This window comes from Siphateles boraxobius, unplaced genomic scaffold (assembly GCF_051911475.1).
Source record: "Siphateles boraxobius isolate OS27281-9 unplaced genomic scaffold, OSU_SipBor_1 46, whole genome shotgun sequence".
NCBI lineage: Eukaryota > Metazoa > Chordata > Actinopteri > Cypriniformes > Leuciscidae > Siphateles > Siphateles boraxobius.
The window spans coordinates 15,854,521-15,870,412 of NW_027509097.1; the positions used below are offsets into that span (position 1 = coordinate 15,854,521).

The window sequence follows — 15,892 nt, forward strand, 5'->3', positions numbered from 1 at the left end:
AAGAACATTTCAATAATCACACTTGTAACTTATATAAACAAAGTAAAATCTCCAGAGAAGTCATTCAACTCATTTTCTATTTAGAAGGTAAAATATTGATTAATACCTTAATTATAATCAATCATTACATATACATTGAAGCAGCAGTGGATTCTAATCCACCCCCTTCAGCTTATATGGCCCAACAACTGCTTCAACCTGACCAGTGACATTTGCAGCCTTGATTACTGAAAAAGAAAGACTAAGTTACTGTTGTCAATAATTTTCCTAATTAATCAACTTTACAGGGCCAACGAGCTAACATAAAATGAACTTGGCAAAATGAACGTGCCAAACAGTCAAGGCCGTAAATTTGGTCTTTACGTTGACAACAATCCACCCCCTACCCCCACATTGGTATTATATAATATGAAAAATAATTTGATCGAGTTCACTGAAGTATTAGGAAGGACAATTCTGGCACTGACCACATTACCACAGGTGTAAATATCTTTCTGATCTGATCAAGAAAAATAGGCATAACTCCCGTGTTCTCTTTTCTACTATTGACTCTGTGCTAAATCCACCTTTTTATCTTTTCCCTGAGCCTTCTGTCTCCCTTTGTGAAATTTTTGGAAACTTTTTCACAAACAAGGTGTTGGCTATTAGATCTCAAATGGCTCAGACTGGATATATGCTGTCAGAGATTCCTTTATACTCCTCCACATGTTCTGTGTTTGAGCCACTCAACTTACACTGCTGTAAGGAAATTGTGGACTGCCTTAAGCCCACTTCATGTCCACATGATATTGTTCCTTCTCATTTCATCAAACACACTAGAGATGCAATTGGTCCAGGTCTATTATCTGTTATTCATAAATGCTTATCTATGGGCACTGTTCCAGTCTGGCTTAAACATGCAGCGATAATGCCATACATCAAAAAACCTAATCTTGACCCTTCATCTCTTTCTAGTTTTCGACCCATTACAAGTCTTCCTTTTATATCAAAGATCATGGAGAAAGTTGCATTGACTCAATTACAATCTTTCATGCTAAATAATTCTATCAATGAAGTGTTTCAATCAGGTTTTAAAGCTTTACATAGCACTGAATCTGCTCTTTTAAAAGTTTTAAATGATATTTATCTCACCACTGACTCAGGAAAACAAATGGCTTTGGTCCTGTTAGATTTAAGTGCTGCTTTTGACTTAGTCGATCACAACATCCTTCTGTCACGCTTGGAGTCTTGTGTAGGACTTTGTGGTTCTGTTTTAAAATGGTTTCGCTCTCACCTGTCAAATAGATGTGTTACTGTTCATCTGGGACAATATTCATCCACTAACAAACACCTTGACTGTGGTGTTCCTCAGGGATCAATCCTTGGGCCTATGTTGTTTTCTTTGTATCTGCTCCCCGTGGCCGCTATTTTTAAAAAACATGATGTTTCTTTTCATCTATACGCCGATGACACACAGCTTTACCTGCCCTTGCAACGTAACAACAAATATACTCTTCACCAGCTGTTAGATTGTCTAAACGAACTGTCATGGCTTTCAAGTAATTTTTTTAACTTAAATGAAAATAAATCTGAGTTTATTATTTTTGGCCCCAAAGAAAACTGTGTTTTTGATTTTGACCTGGGTTGTCTCTCCCCGTATAACACAAAGAGTGCCAGAAATTTGGGCTTCCTTTTTGACTCCAGTTTAAAGTTTGATAAACAGATCTCAGCTGTTGTCAAATCATGCTTTTACCAACTTCGCCTTCTCAGTAAAGTAAAGCCTGTCTTATCCAGGAGAAATTTGGAAACAGCTATTCATGCGTTCATTACATCGAGGCTTGATTACTGTAATTCTCTGTATTATGGTATTTCTCAGGCTTCCATCTCTCGTCTACAGCTGGTTCAAAATGCAGCCGCTAGACTACTTGAAGGGAAGCGAAGGTTAGACCACATAAACACCTATCTTAATGTCTTTGCACTGGCTTCCAGTAAAGTATAGGATTGAGTTTAAAATTTTATTATTTGTCTATAAAACTCTGAATAATTTGGCTCCACAATATTTAACGGATCTTCTGACTCCATACAATCCTTCTAGAAACCTGAGATCCTCTGACCTTGGCCATTTTACAATCCCTAAAGTGAAACTTAAAAAACGTGGTGAGCGTGCTTTCGCTGCTGCTGGGACGAAGCTGTGGAATAGCCTTCCTCTTTTGATCAGGCAAGCTCCATCTATTGGTACTTTTAAATCTCAACTCAAGACTCATCTATTCTCCCTGGCTTTTAATACTCTGTAGTCTGTTTTCCTATTTTCTTGTTATAATTATTGAGTGCCGTTTGGTCTCGTTAGATTTTAATTATGTATAGTAGTTATATATGTGTGTTTCTTTGATTCCTTGTAAAGCACTTTGGTCAACTTCGGTAGTGTTTTAAATGTGCTCTATAAATAAATGGATTGATTGATTGATTGATAATTCTGTCCTTCTAAAATATTGGTAGGGACATGTCCAAAAATCCAAAAAGGGTACAGGACAGCTAGAGGAAGTGGATAACTCAAAAACAATTAATGGTATCTATATGATATAAGAAAAATTTAATATTTTGGTGGCCGCAGTTGTGAAGGTTTTTCACCGAGCTTTGATTTACAAATATTGTTTGTCTTAGTTCATGCATTTTGAGGTTTTATATATATATATATATATATATATATATATATATATATATATATATATATATATATATATATATATATATATATATATGCCTAAAAACCATATGGCATGGCATATATTTTTTTTTTGGGGGGGGGGGGGGGGGGATTTTTATGATATATTGGTTATTAGCTCCACTTCCTATAAATAACAATGACCTGTGATCACCAGGTCAAAATGGCCACCATGATTTAAACACTGAAAGCAAGCAACCATAACAACAAGACCAAACTGGTCAGGTAGGCCAAACTGACAACGAAGGGTGAACTGAGATCTCTGTAAATATAAAACCTTGTTCCTGTGAGATTTGGTTTACATCTGATGGGAACTTTATTGTTGGCTCTTCATCTGTTGGGGTTAATTTTACCTCCTTGATGTACCCATTTGTATGGTCAAGCATTTTAGGGGCAACTTAAATAACAGAAGGTCTTTGTAACGCTGAATCTTCTTGGAGCATCTCAGAATCATTTACCTTGAATGCTGAGGGCTGAGTGTAGGTGCAACAGTGGAAGGAGGCATCTTTCAAGAACCGTTACTCTCTGTAGACCCACCGGAGACTGAGATACCAGAACAGTCATTAGGCACCTTTCCAGTTTGTCTTCTTCTGTATGGTTTAATGTGAACAATGCTATATTTAGTTTCTAAAGTATTCCCTTCAGGTTTAATGTGACAAGTTTGCCACTGAGTCTCTCAATGATCTAGGGTCTTGAGAAGTCAGGTTCAACTTCAATCCTTCCTCCTTTTCTTTCAGGCTTCCTGATATTCATCAGACGAACCTCATCACCAACATTGTAAATCAAGTATTTGTACTTCTCCTGGACCTTTTTAGCATATGCTTCCTTCTGTTTCTCCTATGATTTACAAATGTTTTCTTCTGCCTGGTTTTTGGCCTCATCTCTCTTTTTTTTGTTGGAAACTACATAATCACTAAAATTTGATTCCACAGGGAGACTGATGGTGGAAAGCTAAAAAACAAGGCAATATAATTGAAGCAATATAAATTCATTTTTGAACTATTTAAATTTTCACATGTGCATGTAATGAAAAGCCCATGGTGGCATGAGAAGAGGTCCTTTGCAAAAAAAACATGGTTGTTTACTATTCAAAACAAACTGTTAGGAATATTAGTGACCCTTATTGTTTGTTGTGGAACAAAGTCCGAAAAATTACCATTATCATTACCAGTTTAAGATCAAAGGTTTTATAACAGATGTTAAAATTTAATACAGTTAATCAATCCAGGGTACCAATAATAAAAACGATATTTACTGTATGATTAGTTTTGTAAAAATTTTTTTAAAAAAATTAAGTTTTGCGTCATCTACTACGGTACCCATTGGAAATTATTTCAAGGCTAAGTTTACTTTAAGCACAATTCTTCTGACATAGGCTAGTATGACAAAATTGCTGAAATGACTCCATAAGCACACTCACCGGCATTTCAACAGGAATCTCTGCAGGGAGAACTGCCACTCCGGTGGTGTGGACCATTGATCTTAAAGAAAACAAGGTGGCATCCAGATAGACATCCCAGTCATTCTGCTTGTCGTTAAACAATTTCTTGAGGGCTCTAAAATGAAACATAAGGGGAAAAGTTTTTTAGAAGGCTTATAAACTTGGCATATGAAAGCCTTTTTAGGAACGCATTTATAACTTATTTGGTGCCTTGAAGCGGAAGATGGGTCAAAATGTCATGGGGGGCGGGGGTTCCTTAACTTTTCCTGACCTAGGTACAATAATAAAACTTATCGTTTAATGTTGTCGTTGGTCTTTTCATCCGGGCCATTAGTTTGAGGATGATAAGCTGCTGTCATACTTCTTTTTTATGCACAACATTTCATAAAGCCTGTGGTTAAGCTTAAAAAATAAAGGGGAAAAAATCACTGTGAGTAAATGGGTGAAAAGCTCCTTAAAACATACAGTAGTTGAATACATGTATTGTATGTGCAAATGAAAATATACTTAGAGAAATAGTCTGTGGCCGTGAGGATGTATTTAAAGCCATCTGCAGTTTCAGGTAATGGTCCAGTTAAATCAATGCCAACAAACTCCCAAACAGCAGAAACCTATCAACTCAATAAAATGTAAAGTTTAGTGTGTATAAAAGTAGGTTTAGTATATGTATATTGTATGTATGTTACTGCACTTATTTACCTTGATGCACTGTAAAGTCTGCACGGCTTTCCAACTTTTTGACACTGATCACATTACAATACCTTTCAGAAATTGATGTGTATATATATATATATATACACAGACACACACACACATTTACTTGTGAGTTGAGATTTCTGACTGAGTTGAGACTTGTGACTGACCGACCACTGGACAAAAAAATGCTGATTGGGTCAACAGGGTCCAGCCCTTGTTAATTATTAAATATAACTTGATTATACAGTGCAAGTCAAAAGTTTAGAAACTTCACTATTATTAATGTTTTTGAAAGAAGTCTCTTCTGCTAATCAAGGCTGTATTTATTTGATCAAAAATACAGAAAAAAACAGTAATATTGTGAAATATAATTTAATCCTGTGATGCAAAACTGAATTTTCAGCATCTTTACTCCAGTCTTCAGTGTCACATGATATTATACACAGGAATACATTACACTTTACTGTATGTTCACATAAAAAACAGCTTTTTTACATTATAATAATATTTCACAATATTACTGTTTTTTGTCTGTAACGAAAGACTGTAAAGTCTGAGCAGAAGAGACTTCTTTCAAAAAATATTAAAAATAGTAATGTTTCCAAACTTTTTACCAGTAGGCTACTGTATATTGATTATATACAAAATAAATAGTAGTTAATAAGATTGATGTGGTTTGGCATTGATAAAATGTTTTTGAAAAAAACATGATCAGAATATCGACTCAAATTATGCATACACTGTGTTATATCTAGTATTATTGAAGCAAAACAGAGTCCCTATAAAAAGTGCAATTTGTAGATGTTAAGTCTTCGAGAAAATGTTTTAGGAGTTGCAAACTTGTAGTTCCCTATTGGTCAGTCACTACAACGTAGGTCATGACTGACCAGTAGGAATCTCGCTAAAGAGGCCAATCTACTTCGAGTGAAACTAAAACAAGCCAATACACATTGCCGTGCAATCATTTACATCAGCTGCGTGGCCTCGTTAGCGCTGGCATATAACGGGCAGCTGCTGGATTGCACTTCAGTTTTTTGCTTCGGAACCAACACTTCGATGATTTCTTTAACTACAAGCCTTCAACGAGGACCGACTCTTCTCTGCAGTGCGGGTGTGACGGCGCAACAGCGTGAACAGCCTTTTCTCTCTCTCTCATCAGAGCAAGTAAAGCTGTTCTAACGGTTGGTAAGGTGCGCCGCACAGAGCGCGCAAAAGCTGTTCACAGCTGGTAACCAGCGAGAGAGAGAGCACGCACAAACGGGTGCACATTCCTGTCTGTGATCGCAGTGGCTGTTCTGCTGTGTGCCTCTCACGCTCCGCAGCCAGCTAAGCCTCAAAAGCCAGCCTCAAAGCCAGCGGTACCCAAATTTTGAGATAGAGAGAGCCTCCGGAGCCGTGTCCCTGTGTTCCACCTCGCTGCCCCACTCCAGGTACGCCTACGGTCCCTTTGGTCCCGCTTGTACGGTTTCTGAGAGCCTGGTTAGTGCTCTCCAGTCCGTCTCGCTGGCTCATTCGGACAATCAGGCTCGGCTATGCAATTCAGTTCGCCCGGCGTCCCCCCAAGTTTTGGGCCATCCACTCCACTACAGTGAGAGCAGCCGATGCCAATGTCTTGCGTGCGGAGATCGTAGTCCTACTAGCGAAGGACGCGATAGAGCAGGTCCCTCCAGCCGATATGAGGTCAGGGCACTACAGTCCCTACTTCATTGTGCCCAAGAAAGGTGGTGGGTTACGACCGATCTTGGATCTGCGAGTTTTGAATCGGAGCCTCCACAAGCTACCGTTCAGAATGCTCACGCAGGGGCGCATTTTCGAATGCATCTGTCCCCGAGATTGGTCTGCAGCGATCAACCTGAAGGACCCGTACTTTCATGTCTCGATTCTTCTTCGACACAGGCCGTTCCTGCGCTTTGCGTTCGAGGATCGAGCATATCAGTACAAGGTCTCACCCTTAGGGCTGTCCCTGTCCCCCCGTGTCTTCACAAAAGTCACGAAGGGGGCCCTTGTTCAATGTGAGAACAGAGCGTTTGCATCCTCAACTATCTCAACGACTGGCTCATAGTAGCACACTCTCGAGATCAGCTATGCGAACACAGGCACCTCGTGCTCAGGCACCTCAGCCAGTTAGGTCTTCAGGTCAATTGGGAAACGTGCAAACTCTCCCCCGTGCAGAGGATCTCTTTTCTCGGTATGGAGTTGGTTTCGGTCGCACAGACAGAGCGCCTCACAGAGCAGCGCGCTCAGTCGGTGCTGAACTGCTTGAACACGTTCAAAGGCAGAACAGCGGTTCCACTGAAATTCTTTCAGAGGCTCCTGGGGCATAGGGCAGCAGCGGTAACCCTCCTAGGCCTGCTTCATATGAGACCGCTTCAGCACTAGCTTCACGGCCGAGTCCCGAGATGGGCGTGGCATCACAGCACTCACCAGGTGCCAATCACACCGGCGTGCCGCCAGACCTTCCTGTGGGCAGGAGTCCCCTTAGAAAAGGTGTCCAGGCATGCTTTGGTATTCACAGATGCCTCAGCCACTGGCTGGGGTACCCAGACAACAGGCATGCAGTGTCAGGGGTGTGGACGGACCCCCAACGGCATTGGCACATCAACTGCCTCGAGTTGCTAGCAGTACATCTCGCCCTGAACCGCTTGAAAAGACGGACAACACTGCAACCGTTGCGCACATCAACCGACAAGGTGGTCTACGTTCCCAACACATGTCGCAACTTACCATCTCCTCCTCTGGAGTCAGAAGCATCTGAGGTCGCTTTGAGCCATGTATGTCCACGGCGTGCTCAACCGTGTGGCCGACGAGCTATCACGAGCTGTGCTTCCGGGAAAATGGCGACTCCACCCCCAGGGGGTTCAGCTGATCTGAAGAGAGTTCAGGCAGGCTCAGGTAGACTGTTTGCCTCCTCAGAGACCTCCCACTGCCAGCTGTTTTACTCCCTGACCGAGGGAACACTCTGCACGGATGCACTGGCACACAGCTAGCCCCGGGGCCTCCGCAAATATGCGTTTCCCACAGTGAGCCTACTTGCGCAGACACTATGCAAAGTCAGGCAGGACGAGGAGCAGGTCCAAATATTTAATGTACATGCATTTACAAACCTCATTTGGATAAACACAATGGTAGAAAACTTGAATCAATCACATAAGAAAGCCTGTCAGTGATGTGCTGTAAAGTTAAAGGAAAGACACGCATAACAGTAAAACTATTTCATAGTTGAGTCATTTAATAATAAGGGTCAAAATAACGCAAACATTTTCCTATTTACATGTTGTGATTTGTATAGTCACAGAGTGTACAAATCACAAGGTCATATGAGACACAGCCATCTTTTTACCGTAAGCATATTGGGAACTATATTCTCAAAAGGCGAAGCAATGCTACTTGAGCGGAGTGATTACCGCAGCACCAGACGCACCGTTGTTCTCTTACGAGAGTATCTCTCGTACTGCGTAATATCTTACGCTATGGGGAAAAGCTCTTTTCCACAAGAAATTGAAGCCAAAAATTATCCTTAATTTTGAATTAATGTAAAACGCTGTGCAGCAGCATGCAAACATAGGCAAGACGACTTGCGTGCCTATTGGCTGCCCTGCGGCAAGAGCAGCAGCCTATCGAGAGTGGCCCTGCGTGACACATATCCAATGGGGGCATTTCGCGCCCATTTTGTCACGTCCCGCCAGAAAGGGCGTGGTCTCGCCCTATAAATATAGGTCGATTAGGCTGGTACAACTGATTTTCATCTCTTCAGCGAAGCATCACGCATCGTTGGATCCAGAGTGAGAAGCCACGCCGTCTGAGGAAAAGCACACAGCGGGACGAGCCTTGAGTCTGAAGTCGCTGGCATCGCCGCCTTTAGCCGCCGTACCTGCTACGCTTTCCGGCATTATATCCTTTTCAAAGTGTGTGTGTGTGTGTTCGCCGCTACGACACACATTCTTTCACTGTCTCTCTCTCTCTCTCTCCTAAAAGAGGTGCGTCTTTTTCAAGATGCATAGATCCTGCGGCTCGTGCCGAGCCACACTCAGTGAAGAGGATCGCCATGTCATCTGCGTTTCCTGCCTGGGTGAGGATCATGCGGCTCTCGCTCTTGTCGACGGCGGATGCCCTCACTGTGAGCTACTGCCGATGGTGACTCTTAGGACTCACCTGGCATCATTCTCAAAGCCTGCACTTCAGCCCGCTGTAGCGCCGCGCCGTAAAAAGCGCAGATGCCCAGCGCGGGCCAGAGCCTCCTCCTGCCCGCCAAAGCTCGCCGGTTCGCCCGCCAGCTTCGCCGGCATCACTCGAGTCCCTCCCCGACGGACAGCGGCCGCCGTCCGTGGACCTCCCCTCTGCTTTCCGCGAGACTTCTGGAAAACGAGCCGGCATTGAATGAGAGCTGATGCGTCTGCACTCTCAAGCCGTCGACAACCTCGGCCTAAACTGGGAGGCGCCCGCGCAGCCTGCGCGCAACCGACTGGACGGATGCTTCCTCAAGAAGGACCACGCGCCGTCACAATCCAGGCTCCCACCTTTTCTTCCTGAGCTTCACGAAGAAGTCGCGAGGTCCTGGGGCGCCCCCCTCTCAGCCAGGGTGCGTACCTCTGTCTTGGCTGCATTCTCCACTGTGGACGGTGCAAAAGACAAAGGATACCTTTCTCTTCCCCCAGTGGAAGCAGCGGTAGCTTCCCATCTCAGCCCGCCCTCTGCTGGACGGCATGTGCAGACGGCGCTACCATTTAAAACCCGCAGCGGCCGGATTTTCACCGAAACGTTTTGCTCGTCCAGTTCCATGCAATGTGACTGTTCCAGCGTATTTAGCAGTCAACAAGCCGGTCCATTTGCCTGCTTGCCTGCACACAAAAGACGTTTTTATGGCTACCCAGATAAATCCAATAAAGAGTGTATTTTCTGGTGTTCCGGCCACGGCCGATGGTGTTATGAGTGTTGTAAGAATGCCCACGTCTCACTGCCCATTCCCACACGCAGACACAGCCCGCCACAATACAGGGCTAGCACAAATAAAATCGACTCATATCGATTGTGCAATAAATGTAGTGTACGTGCCCACGACACAGTGCCCACAAACACTACACGAAGCATGTCCCACGGTTTCTGTAAAAACGAAACCAACACATTTTCAGTCGGCGCGAGCCGACAGTGTTCTCAGTGCAGTGAGTGTGCCCGCTATCCCGCACCAACATTCACCCACAGACATGCCGAACCCCACGGGGCTCGTCCCGCTCGCCTTCTCTCCACAACCTGTCAGAGAGAAGCTGAGCGCGGTCGGGCTGCCCGCTGTGATCAGCGCACCCCCCGCCTCGTACACTACAAACACAGTGTCTATTTCTCAGCACACCGGAGCTCTCCGGCCGCCGCTATGCCGCGGCCAGAGCCCAGATTTCATTCTACCTCTAGCTATTCACGCAGATGCGTGGGCAAAGCTTCCCGGGGTATCAGAATGGGTGCTGAATACTATAAAAAGAGGCTATTCGCTGCAGTTCACTCGACGCCCCCGCCCCCGAGTCGAAACGACGGTAAAAAACGAAGTATCTCATCTACTTTGAGCCGAGATAGCGAAACTACTGAGCAAAGGGGCTATAGAACATTTATCTCAGGCTCAGAGCGAAGGGGGGCTATACAGCAGGTATTTTCTGGAACCGAAAAGAGACGGGGGTCTCAGACCCATTCTAAATCTGCGACAGCTGAACAAAGCGCTCACGAAGCGCCAGTTCAGAATGATTACAACCAGGAAAATCCTCGCGCAAGTTCGCCAGGAGGACTGGTTTATGTCAATAGATCTGAAAGACGCCTGTTTTCAAATACAAATAGCGTCACGTCACAGGCAATTCTTGAGATTCGCCTTCGAGGGCCAGGCATACCAATACAAAGTCCTGCCGTTAGGCCTGTCCCTGGAACCCCGTACATTTACGAAGTGCATGGACGCGGCTCTCGCACCCCTGAGACTCCAGGGCATGCGAATTTTGAACTACTTGGAAGATTGGCTGATTCTAGCTCGATCACAATCAGAGCTCATAGAACACAGGGCCACATTACTCGAGCATCTGAAGATATCTGTACGGCCGCGAGCTGGGCCTCGCCATCTACATTTATAAGGTTTTATAACCTAGAGATTCCCGCCTTACAAGCGAAGCTTCTGTCGGTATAGAATTCAGTGCTATCTGCCCCGCTGTGCCGGCCCAGATGCTGAGTTTTTTTTGTGCATCGCTCACTGAGCGATAAAACAGCTCCATGAGTGTTGAATAACCCGTACTATTACCCAGTTCAGGCTGAACACGTTCACCCTGTCTGTGTGAAACACTGTTAACATAACTAGCTCCTGTAGGATGCTATTTCATGGGGAATGATGCTTGCAGCCTCTCTTCTCCGACTCTCTGTGAGTCTATGGTGATTATGCACTAAATGAGCCCCGGGCTACTGCCCTTGGGACTTTTGTGTCAGATCCCAGTACGCACTGCGTTTTGCATTGTGTTCCCCATAGCGTAAGATATTACGCAGTACGAGAGATACTCTCGTAAGAGAACGTACTCGGTTACTAATGTAACCTCGGTTCTCTCTAGAGTCGGAACGAGTACTGCGTATCTTGCCGTGCATACACAGCTCTGGTTCGCTTCGGCGATGAAAACCAGTTGTACCAGCCTAATCGAGCTATATTTATAGGGCGAGACCACGCCCTTTCTGGCGGGACGGGATGAAATGGGCGCCAAATGCCCCTATTGGATATGTGTCACGCAGGGCCACTCTCGACAGGCTGCTGCTGTTGCCGCAGGGCAGCCAATAGGCGCGCAAGCCGTCTTGCCTATATCTGCATGCTGCTGCACAGCGTGCAGACATTAATTTAAAATTAAGGATAATTTCTGGCTTCAATATCTCGTGGAAAAGAGGTTTTCCCCATAGCGTAAGATATTACGCAGTACTCGTTCCCTCTCTAGAGAGAACCGAGGTTACGTTAGTAACCGAGTACGTTTCTTCTTGTTTACCTCTAGCTCCGCTCATTTGTTACTGGGGCGATAGAGCGCGTTCGTGACAACACAATACTAAAATTACAGGGGATACATGGAGCCTGGGAACAACTGCAATAGTAGTGACCACCCTATTCCTATAATAGTGTCACTAATGTTACATTAGATCTAGCTAATGGCACTGTTACAGTAGGCTAGTCTTCTAAAAACATAACGGAACACTTACCGCAGCCGCAGGCGATCCACTTTGTCCTGTCTGTGCTATCGATGGGATGACCGTATCCTTCAGCACACGTTTCATGGTCCGTGTGGCAAATTCCATTTTTTCAAAATAGTCGTCCTCAGTGAAATGTACTGAGTAAACACGATGGTCCTTGATGATCTCTTCAGGTGTGTTTGGATCGATATCCAGAGCAAGTAGCCATTGATTCATCAGGTCAGCGTTTTTGGTTGGAATTCTATGAAACAGAATGTGTTATACCTGGTCTCTCCTGTTTATTGTCGCAGCTCTTTGCAATACAGCAAACACCCATGATTGTAAACTATGCTTTTACTATCTTGTAATTCCTACTCTATTACTCAACTCTGAATGAACTCTCTGCTCCTCAGCACGGCGCGTCTCAGGTGCTGCGGTTATCACTCCGTCCAAGTAGCAGTGCTTCGCCTTCTGAGAATATAGTTCCCAATATTTATACGGTTAAAAGATGGCTGTGTCTCATATGACCTTGTTATTTGTACACTCTGTGACTATACAAATCACAACATGTAAATAGGAAAATGTTTGCGTTATTTTGTCACTTATTGGGATTAGTATGCTAGCTGTATCCATTTACATCCAGTCTTTGTGCTAAGCTAGGCTAGCGGTTGGTGCGTCAAACAGAGTTACGGCACGCACGGAGAAGAAAAAGGTATGTATGGACTTATCTAACTCTGGGGGATACAGTGAATAAGCTAAAGTCCCAAAAAGTCGGCGTGTTCCTTTAAGTGAATACTCCCCAAGCTGGTCATTTTAACAATTTTTTTTGTCTATCTGATTGTTTAGCCACACACACGAAGCGGGGCTGGGCAAAAAATTAGATTTTTCGATTAATTCAATTATATAGGTACTGGTCCCCAATGTCTTCCATTGTATATTTTTTTTTACTCAGCTGCGTTTATTGTCGCTTACTCACCCTCATGTTGTTCCAACCCCGTAAGACCTTTGTTCATCTTCAGAACACAAATTAAGATATTTTTGATTAAATCTGAGAGCTGGATCAGTCCTCCATAGGCTTCTTAAGGGATTGACACTTGTTCCCCGAAAAGTTATTAAAGACATTGTTAAAATAGTCCAAGTGACTACAGTGGCTCAATCCTATATTTATCAAACGACGAGAATACTTGTGTGCAAAAAAAACTAAAATAACGACTTTATTTCAACTATTCATTTCCTTCTCTGTGGGCCTCGAGTCAGTTCACTGGTGTAATAGCGTAAGATTCTGTTGTTATACATCACACGCATCACACACATGACCAGCATCGGCCAATAGTGAGCCTACGTGTGACGTAGCTCTACGCAATCACACTACTAGAGGCCCACAGAAAAGGAATTGAATAGTTGAAATAAAGTCGTTATTTTTGTTTGTTTTTGCGCACAAAAAGTATTCTCGTCGCTTGATAAACTTAAAGGGTTAGTTCATCCAAAAATGAAAATTATGTCATTAATGACTCACCCTCATGTCGCTCCAAGCCCGTAAGACCTCCGTTCATGTTCAGAACACAGTTTAAGATATTTTAGATTTAGTCCGAGAGCTTTTTGTCCCTCCATTAAAAATTTGTATGAACGGTATACTGTCCTTGTCCAGAAAGGAAATAAAGACATCATCAAAGTAGTCCATGTGACATCAGTGGGTTAGTTAGAATGTTTTGAAACATTGGAAATACATTTTGGTCCAAAAATAACAAAAACTACGACTTTATTCAGCATTGTATTGATTTCCGGTTCTGTTGGGGATCCGCGTTCACGAGTCCGCAGTGACACTGATGACGTAAGACGCGGCTGACGTGTATCTGGTGCGTCCGTGTATTCGGGTTCATATAAATATGGCTGGGCAAAAAAATGCAAGTCTTCCTCTGTGTGGAAATCCTTAGACATGTTTGTGAAGATTGTTTTGTTTCCAGCGTGCGTCTCCCTCAGACTGTAAACGAAGCTCGGGCGCACCAGACACACGTCAGCAGCGTCTTACGTCAGCAGCGTCACTGAACGCGGATCCCCAACAGAACCGGAAGACAATATAATGCTGAATAAAGAGGTAGTTTTGGTTATTTTTGGACCAAAATGTATTTCTGATGCTTCAAAACATCGGACTAAACCAAAGTATCTTAAACTGTGTTCTGAAGATGAACGGAGGTCTTACGGGCATGGAGCGACATGAGGGTGAGTCATTAATGACATCATTTTCATTTTTGGGTGAATTAACCCTTTAAGATTGAGCCACTGTAGTCACTTGGACTATTTTAACGATGTCTTTAATACATTTTTGGGGCTAGCAAGTTTCAATCCCTTAAAAGCCTATGCCTCCATAGTGATCCAGCTCTCAGATTTAATAAAAAATATCTTAATTTGTGTTCTGAAGATGAACGAAGGTCTTACGAGGTTGGAACAACACGAGGGTGAATAAATACTGACAGAATTTTCAATTTTGGGTGAACTATCCCTTTAAGAATTTGTTAACACAACCTCTTTATTTTATCTGAAAACGTATATTTCACTTTGCTTTTGATTTTATTTTTATTGTGTATATATATATATATATATATATATATATACAATAAAAATAAAATATTTTGATATTTGTTTACTGTCACAGGCAAAGTATAAAGAGAGAGGTAATGTCCTGGCTGAGGATCAGATTGTACAGGTGCGTGTACCCTGATGAGCACGACATGGATTTTGAATGAAAGCAATCTTTACAGATGTGAAACGGTTTCAGGGTGTATGTGTTGTCCCTGTAGATGTCAAAACAATTGGTGACCTTTAAGACCCATTTGGAGGAGTTTGCCAGCAAGCATAAACAAGAAATCCGTAAAAACTCTCAATTCAGGGTGCAGTTCCAAGAGATGTGTGCCACCATAGGGGTTGATCCACTTGCATGTATGTTTTTATCGTAAATGTTTCCCTTTATATGTCATTTTATTATTTACCGTAATATTAGTGTAGCCTACACAGTGTGCTCATATGAAATCTGTATAATTGAAATTATAGACTCTAAGTATATAAATTATTGTAAATGAATTAAGACTTTTTTTATTATTTATACTCATTCATATATTATATAATAATTTATAATACTATATATACAAATTATATCTAGTATAGTTATTATATAAATTATACATGTTTTTAAGTATAATTATAAATAATTTTCAGAGAAAAATTGAAAGTACCTTATGAACTCTATTCTTTTTTTTGTGCAGCTAGAAAAGGATTTTGGTCTGAGATGCTTGGAGTTGGAGATTTCTGTAACACTTTACAATAAAGAACATTAGTTAAAGCTGCGGTCCGTAGTTTTTCCTATTTGTCACCATCTCTGTTCGAAATCTGCAATTATTCGTGGAATTATCAACTTTACCCAAATATACTCACTTTACGTGGGTTGTGACCATAGACTGTAAAAAAGGTTGTGACTCACGGCACAGCGCGGATGAATCCAATGTTTTGAGGAGAATGTGCGGCCGTCAGTCACTGAGCCGCTGTGGATGGGCTACTGTCACTCTGAATCACAGATTTTACTTTTTGGAAGTTTGACCAACATAATAATTTTCACCGGTATGTCATCTGTACAAGTAACTTAGTGTCAAGACAAATGAAATAGAAGATTATTTTGTTTGTATGCTTTATTTGTTTTGTTTTCAAATATCATTAATAGCTCAACAAATGGCATCCAGAAGTTTATGCGTTATGCTGAATCAACCATTGCAAGTGACATCGGCAAAATTATGGACTCCATGGTTCAGAAAAACTTTGTAAACTAACAAACACTTGTTAGTGTAAACACTTGGACCCTGAAGTCCGGTTCTGTTGGGGATCCGCGTTCACGAGTCCGC

The 15,892-nt window shown here is 42.7% G+C and overlaps 1 long non-coding RNA gene across 1 annotated transcript; it reads left to right on the forward strand.

Annotated features, from left to right (window-relative positions):
- The first annotated feature begins 14,645 nt into the window (after window positions 1-14,645).
- Window positions 14,646-15,308, forward strand: LOC143710287 (uncharacterized). Its single transcript, XR_013194512.1, has 3 exons — window positions 14,646-14,706; window positions 14,801-14,939; window positions 15,263-15,308. It is a non-coding gene; the product is annotated as an uncharacterized LOC143710287 (long non-coding RNA).
- Window positions 15,309-15,892: the final 584 nt, after the last annotated feature.